This window comes from Sorex araneus, chromosome 2, assembly GCF_027595985.1.
Source record: "Sorex araneus isolate mSorAra2 chromosome 2, mSorAra2.pri, whole genome shotgun sequence".
Lineage (NCBI taxonomy): Eukaryota > Metazoa > Chordata > Mammalia > Eulipotyphla > Soricidae > Sorex > Sorex araneus.
The window spans coordinates 219,691,891-219,698,225 of NC_073303.1; the positions used below are offsets into that span (position 1 = coordinate 219,691,891).

Consider the following 6,335-nt stretch of genomic DNA (forward strand, 5'->3'; position numbering starts at 1 on the left):
TCCCCAACCAGTGTCACATCTCTAGCACAGGTGCATTGTATCAACCTGCACTTTGCCTCTGGGCGGGTGATGAGCTGATACACATGGTTTCCACATCCCAGGACATAAACCCGGGCTGAGATTTGGGATACGAGGGCCCCCTTTTCAACTGCCTTGACGTCCTTTCCACGAAAGTTTGCCTTCCCAGTTGCTGAAAGGCGGTAAACGTCAGGGTTGGGGGACCATAAAGTCCAGGCACAAGTCCAATTCGTCCTCCATTCCGCCCCAAGCCTCAGGCTACAACCTGGGCTAGTCCGGGCAGCAGGCGGTAAATGCCAGGGCTAGGAGGGTGGGGTCTGCTCGCTGCCTGCCAGCTATTTGTGACTCATCCTTCCCTTCCCCCTCTGGCTTCCCTGCCACTCCAACCAACTTGGGGAAGAAAGTCAGAAGTTCACAAAAGGGAGAGAATCCCAGAGCAGCAAGCAGGGCTGGGAGGCTCTCATATTTTTGCAGAGGAAACTGGGGCCCTGAGAGAAAGAGAGAATGCAAAAACGCTTTGAAGGGCACAACCCGAGTCTAAACATCCTGTCCTCAGTTCCACTGAATCGTAGTGGTTTTGTTTTGTCTTTCTTTTTTTGGGGGGCGGCCCTCACACCTGGCTGTGCTCAGGGACTATTCCTGGCTCCGCGTTCAGGGATCACCCAAGGCAGTATGCAGGGGACCACGTGGTGCTGAGGACTGACTTTTGATTTGGGGTTTCCAGTATGCAAAACATGTGCTCCAGGGACCGCGAGATAGTACAGCTGGTTGGGTACTTGCTTGCACACGCTGAGTTAGGTTTGATCCCTGGCACCCCCAGGACCGATCCCTGAGCGAGATCCCTGAGTGCAAAGCCAGGATTAAGCTCTGAGCACCGCCAGGTGTGGCTCCAAAACAAAACAAAAAACCATGTGCTCTAGTCTTTTGAGCTTTCTCCCTGGCCCTCTAGACTTGTTTTTATTTTTATTGTTTTAAATTGGTGCATGTATGTGGGATGCCAGGGATTGAATCCAGAGCCACACACGTGTGAGATACGTACTCTGCCACCGAGCTACATTCCTGGCCTGGATTTTGTTTTTAAGCTCAAATGCAAAAAAACGAGTGTCAATCTATATAGATAAATAGAATTTCCAAAGCCAATGCTAACCTTTACAGTTTCCCTTCTCACTTCAACATTCATTGCTCACATTCCTAGTTATTCAAGTTTACCATTACTCAGGAATCAGCTATGCCCGCTCCCCACGATGTTAGGCTAGACCGGCAGGAAACCCAAGAGGCATTCACTCTTCTCTGATAGCCCGGCCGGGATAGCCTGGCCTTCGGAATCCCTTAGCCACCCCGGGACGGGCCCCTCTTTCCCAAAGAGGAAACGGGGAGGCCTGACCATCTCTGCTAGTCCTCGCCTGGGGCCCCCCAGACAGACCCCTTGGACTTACTTAAAGCCTCAAATTCTGTGTGGCCCCCACGGAGACTGCAGAAGGAGGTGCGGCCTGACGCGGCGGGTGTTGTCCAGGAGGGAACGGGGAGTGTCATTGTGTAGTACAAGAGGAAGTGGAAATGTTGGCATGGTTTGGGGGTTTGTTTGGAGGCTACGGAGATGCCCGGTGATATTTGCATTTCTTGCCCGGGAGAGAAGCATTCCACTCCCCGTCCTCCTCCCCCATTGAAAGGTGAATGAAGTGGCGGCGTGGCCCAGACACTTTTAGAAACTTCCCGGTGGCAGGTGCGGGAAGGCTTGAGGTGGGACGCTGGGGAGCGGGAGGCCGAACAAGCACCCCCGACCCTCCGTGCAGCGCTGCGGGGCTTCGAAAACGACCGTCCTGCGACTCGGGTCCCGACCAGCCAGGTCGCCGGCCGCCCGGTGCGCGCGAGGGACCGCGGGGATGGGCCGGGGCGGGCCGGGGGGGCGCCGACGCCGCTCTGCGCTTCTGGCCCAGCCCTCCCGCTGCCCCCCGCATCCTGGCGCCAGCCTAGCTAGCTACCGGCTCCAGCTGTCACGCTTCCTCCTCCCCGGCCCGCCGCCTCCCCCAGCCCGCGAGGGGGGACCCTGCCCGCGGCCCCGGCACCTCCCGCTCGGGCGGCGCGCGCGGGACACGGCGGGGGGCGCGCGGGGTCTCTACCTTGCGTGGCGAGGGCGCGCGGTCCGAGCTGCAGCGCCGGCGCGGGAGCTGGAGCCCGAGCTGGGCTTGGAGGGGACGGGCCAGGCCGCCAGGGCCGCCCCGCTCCTGACGACACAGCTGCCCGCCCCTCCAGCCCGCCCGCCCGCGCCCGCACCCCGCGCCCCCAGCACGGGGACTTGCCAGTCTGGAGAGGCGCCCCCGCCCCCGCCCTGTCTCCAACGCCCCCAGACACCCGAGCTCCCCCGCTCCTCCTGGGAGCCGTTCGGACGCTCTGGTCCGTCTGGGCCCGCCGCCCCTCCTCCAGCGCTCCGGGGACACCCCGTTACTGTCTGCGCGCCCCTCTTTCCAAATCACTCTCCAACTCTCCCTCCTGCAGCCCTGCGAGGCCAAGATAGGGGCGGGCCCGCGGGGGTTGCGTGGGGGGGACGCTTGGGTCTTGCCCACCCAGCCAACGTCTCACCCTCTCTGAAATATTGCCCGCCCAGGAAGGAGGGCTTCCACCCCCAGCTCCTGTCCAGGCACCGTGAACTAAATTCTTACCTAGAAGACCCCACGGCAGCCAGGTCCCACGACCCAGAAGCTACATCTGGGACCCCTCCACTGCCTGCCCACCTTGGGCGCCAACCTCCTTGACACTCTTGAAAGAGTCTGTCCACCTCGGCCTCCCTGAAAGCCAGACTTGAGACAGTTTTTGCTGGATTGCTCCCTGCTCTGGGGACTCAAATCCTTCCCTCAGTTCGGGGGCGGAGGGGAGGTGCAAAGGGCACCCGGACTTGTCCATCCTTTCTCTTTCCCCTCCAATCCCCCTTTACCTGGTGGCCAGCTGCGAAGCAGAAGACACCTTTCAGTGCTTCCGGTCCCAAAGCTGTCCTGGAGTTGTCAAAGGTCTCAGGGGCGGCATGGAAGGCGGTGAGGCTGGGAGAGAGAGGCAGGGCCAGATGCCTGCAGCCTTACTGGCGGGAACTGGGGACCCAGCACCCTGCTCTCTGGCCCCACCCCACCTCTGTGTAACCCTCTTCATCCAAGTAGGGCACAGAAACAAAGGTTCAGTTCTTGGGATCTTGCTCTTTTCATCTGTTAGTGAGAGGCTGGGAGGGGAGAGCTCGCACTAGAAAAGTTACGTGGGTATGTTGTCTTGTGTGCCTACGCGCGCACACACACACATGCACACACCAACACACACAGGCATACTTCTGGGGGTGGTCGGAGTGAAGGAATGAATGCAGGAGGCCCTCTAGTGGAAACAGGGGGACAGAAGTCGTTTCTGATGGTTTCAAGTAATGTTTGTTTGGAGAGCCTCCTCCATTTTAATGAGAAATACAGCTTCCAAATAAGGTTTGGAAATATTGTTGTTGTATATGAGCTGGAGATCTGAGGCAGGGCTTGGAGAGGGCCTGTCTCTCTGTTCCTGTCTCCCACCCAGTCTTAAAAAGACCAGGCCCCCGCCCCTCCTCAGACTTCAACCTTCTCTTCCTATATGACCTCCTTAGTCATACAGTTAATTAACACTCTCAAGGCCTGTTGTATACCACGTCCTGTACTTAGTTCTACAAGCCAAAGAAATTGCCCAGCTTGGGGACTGCCAAAGAGAGGCACTGTGTTCGTTTATGCGATCAAAAAGCCTCTCCACTTCAAGTTATCCAAAACAAACATAAAATACAAGAGCAAGGCCCCTAACCCCACTTCAGGAATTTTTCTATGCCTGAAATCCTCATCTAGATATCCAAGACTGATTTTATTTTTATTATCATTATTTTTTTTCTTTTTGGGTCATACCCAGCAATGCTCAGGGTTCACTCCTGGCTCTACACTCATGAATTACCCTTGGCGGTGCTCGGGGGACCCTGTGGGATGCTGGGAATCGAACCCAGGTCGACCGCGTGCAAGGCAAACGCCCTACCCGCTGTGCTATCGCTCCAGCCCCTTATTTTTATTTTTCTATTTGTTTTTGGGTTCTATGCCAAGTAGTGCTCAGGACTTACTCCCGAGTTCAGGTATCACTTCAGGCAGTGCTTGGGGAACCTGACTCGACACTGAACCTGGTTCATCCTACCCCGCCTGTACTATCAGTCTGGCTCCTGATTCTAAGTTTGTTTTGTTTGGGGGCCACACCCAGAAATGCTCAGGGTTTACTCCTGGCTCTGCACGCAGGAATCACTCCTGGTGGTGCTCAGGAAACCATGTGGGATGCCAGGGATCGAGGCCCAGGTCAGCCCTGCTGAAGGCAAGCAGCCTCTCTGCTGTATTATCGCTCCAGTCTCAGCCCTTGCAAAGACTCCGTGACACTCCCTACGCGTGGCCCCGTGGCCCCCACTCCCTCATCCTTGGATATATCCCTATATGAAGTTCAAGACGCACCGTTGAAGGCATTTTTCAAGACTTCAAAGGTGAGCGCGGAGGTGTTCTCTAATTAAGAAAAATGGTAGTCAGCCAAGTTCTATCTCCCTTGCGTCTTTATGACCTTTGCTCCATCAGGCCCCTCGTCAGTTATTGATGGGGGTGGGGAGAAGAAGGGCCAAGAAACATCTGAGGAGGCGCATAATGCCTAGGGTTCCAGGTGCTCATTTCTTTAATCAACCACATCATAAAAATCAGAAAGAAAGAAACCACAATGAACAAAAGGAAAGGAAAAAACAACAGCCTGTTCTCCCCGGCCTCGTCTTTCCTCTCTTCCTCCTCAGGGTAGTGGGGGGGGGGGCACATCCGGGACAGAGGGCTGGGTCCTAGGTAGGTCTGCTAGGCAGTCAATTGAGTTTCACTTCCTGTCAACCCCAGGGCTCAGGCAGGATGTCTTGGGCACACTGGGAGGGGTCTTGAGTAGGCGGTCAATCGGGGCCACCTTAGGATGCCGGCTTATAGAAAGGCGCATGGAGCTGCCCCCAGCACCTGTCTTCCTCATTTTCACGGTCAAGACCAAAGCTTGCCACACTCGCACCACTAATTCACTAGCAGGAACAAGGCAGGGCTGAAGGGCAGCCAGTGAGTTTTGGAGGGCAGTACCTTTGCACTCAACGCACCTCAAGTTGTTTTTTTTGGGGGGGATGGGGCTTTGTTTGGGGGTTACATCCAGCGGTATGCAGGGTTTACTCCTGGCTCTGTGCTCAGGAGTCACTCCTGGGGGTGCTCAGGGGACCATATCAGTGCCGGGGATCAACCAAAGTGCTCTACTATCTCCTGGCCCTTACACAACAGTTTGTTTTGTTTGTTGGGCAACACCTGACCAAGCGTAGGGTTCACCCCTGGCTTTGTGCTACACGATCACTCCTTGCAGTATGCAGGACATATGCAATTTCAGTGGCTTGCAAGGCAAGCCTCCTGGCACTGTACTATCTTTTGCACATTTTTTTTTTTTTTTTGCTTTTGGGTCACACCCGGCGATGCTCAGGGGTCACTCCTGGCTCTGCACTCAGGAATTACTCCTGGCGGTGCTCAGGGGACCCTATGGGATGCTGGGAATCGAACCCGGGTTGGCCGCGTGCAAGGCAGACGCCCTACTCGCTGTGCTATCGCTCCAGCCCCAAGTTTTAAGTAACTATTTTTAAGAAGTTAGAAGTTGCACCTCTGGTGGGTTTATTGAAGGTGAAAAATGGGAAGAAAGTTGTGACCTCAGAAAGCTTTGATGCTATATATATATATATATATATATATATATATATATATTTTGCGTGGGGGCCACAGTGCGGTGCTCCAGGGGTCACCCCCGGCTCCTGGAGGTGCTGGGGGCTCGCGTGGGTGCTGGAGGATCATACAGGGTTCCAGGTCTCTTGCAGGTGAAAGCGGCGCCGGCCCGTTAAGCCGCCTGAGTTTCTGTTCCACAAAGGAGGCACGGAGACTCGTGTGTCGGAGGTGGGCACCGGCTCTAGCGGTCCTGGGGGACGTTAACCTAAGCCAGAGCCGGGGTTTCGGAAGCTCAATGAGTGGCTCGAGCAAAAACTGGGGTCGGGGCAGGGCAGGGCAAAGCCGACGCCCGGGGAGAGGAGCCCGCGGCCGGCCCCTCCCAGGCTCCAGGGGAAACGGGTTTAGCAGGATTTCGCCCCGCAGGAACCACGAGCGGCGGGGGAGGAAGCACGGCGGGTCCTGCTAAGCGCAGGGAGGCGCGGGCAGGGCAGGGCAGGGCAGGGCCGCCGCGGCCGGGATCGCTGGCCAGCTGCCCGGCTCCGGCTCCTCGGCGTCCGCGCGGGCGGCCCCGGGTCATCC

At 56.8% G+C, this 6,335-nt stretch overlaps 1 protein-coding gene across 3 annotated transcripts in view; it reads right to left on the bottom strand.

The window, feature by feature from the left end:
- The window catches only part of DGKA (diacylglycerol kinase alpha), a 33,529-nt gene extending 30,331 nt beyond the window's left edge, over positions 1–3,198 (bottom strand). Inside the window, exon 1 of one of the 3 annotated variants that reach the window (XM_055126391.1) lies at positions 2,951–3,198. The gene's annotated coding sequence lies outside the window, so the exon portion shown is untranslated. Of the gene's footprint in view, positions 1–2,138; positions 2,297–2,950 lie in introns of those variants that run through there. The other 2 variants (XM_055126392.1, XM_055126393.1) reach the window with 2 other exon arrangements.
- Positions 3,199–6,335: the final 3,137 nt, after the last annotated feature.